The 1,348-nt window shown below is 26.6% G+C and overlaps 1 non-coding gene across 1 annotated transcript; it reads right to left on the reverse strand.

Annotated features, from left to right (window-relative positions):
• Positions 1–1,001: 1,001 nt before the first annotated feature.
• LOC145959901 (5S ribosomal RNA) lies at positions 1,002–1,121 on the reverse strand. The gene has a single exon (XR_014435219.1). It is a non-coding gene; the product is annotated as a 5S ribosomal RNA (ribosomal RNA).
• Between the last annotated feature and the right edge of the window lie 227 nt (positions 1,122–1,348).

Here is a 1,348-nt window from a genome sequence, read left to right on the forward strand (position 1 = left end):
TTTTAATAATTTATTAAAGTAGTTGCCTACGTATCGTACGTTTCGGATATAAATATACACACATATTTCATATTTTCTAATCAATTTTATTTATTTTAATATTTGTTTATTAATAAATTTTATTACACAGTATTAAAAAATTTTATTTATTTTATTGCATGTTTTATTTTAATTAATTAATAATTCTTAGATGTCTAGTAAAAATTATTCAAATAAATAAATAAAAAGTAAAATTGCATTTTATTCGAATTTATTATTGTAATGTGACGCCGGATCATTTCGACGTCAGGAATCATCGGGAACCATCGAGAATAAAAAATCTCGATCTATCCTGTCCCGATATTACCGAAAGGTCTCAGTTCCCGTCATAACAAGTAGTCTTTATTTTATCCCTACTCTATCCACTTGCGAGTTCGAATAATAACAAAAAACTTTGAAAAAATTATCATAAAAAATTAAAAAAAAAATAAATTTTTTTCTATTATTGTTATAAAGTACTTTTGAAGCCATTTAACTTTTCATTTGAAAATTTTTTTCTATCTTATAATTTCTGAAATATTCATCTTGAAAGAAAAAAACCAATTTCTTTCAAAGAGGTATTTTACCCTAGACACGCGTATGGACACGTATAAAAAAATATGTGTCCCTTATTTTTGTCTAGAAAACAACATATTAAAAGCTCGTAAAATTCGGAGGGGGACATTTCCGTGCTTTTCCTTGTAATAAAACTATCACATAAAAAACGACGGCATGACCCCGGCGTGATATAATTTTTAAATTTTTAGAACGTATTTTATAATTTTTTAAACGTATTGAACGCAGTTGTTTATAAATTTTCAAACGCTACGTATGCTGTTATTTATGATCATTTTTCACGAAATGTACGTACAATCTATTGATTCAATAGTTATCACATTATAAGTAAGTGATTTAGCATAGGGGTTAGAATAAAAAAATTATATCAATATTTATAATATTTAAATTAGCAAAAAAAAAGATGATGCCAACAGTACATGGTGTTCCCAAGCGGTCACCCATCTAAGTACTGACCATGCCCAACGTTGCTTAACTTCAGTGATCGGACGAGAACTGGTATTTTACAACGTGGTATGACCGTTGACGATAATGAGCCTTTCGATTGCTGAAGATTAATTTTTAAATTTTTAGAACGTATTTTATTAATTTTTAAACATATTGAACGCAGTTATTTATAAATTTTCAAACGCGTATGCTGTTATTTATTATCATTTTTCACGAAATGTATATACAATCTATTGATTCAATAGTTATCATATTATAAGAAAATGATTTAGCATAGGGATTGGAATAAAAAAAATTATATCAATAT

The sequence above is a fragment of the Camponotus vicinus genome, unplaced genomic scaffold (genome assembly GCF_025532165.1).
Source record: "Camponotus vicinus isolate PSW18456_S1 unplaced genomic scaffold, iyCamVici1.0 SCAF_1, whole genome shotgun sequence".
NCBI classification, from domain to species: Eukaryota; Metazoa; Arthropoda; class Insecta; order Hymenoptera; family Formicidae; genus Camponotus; species Camponotus vicinus.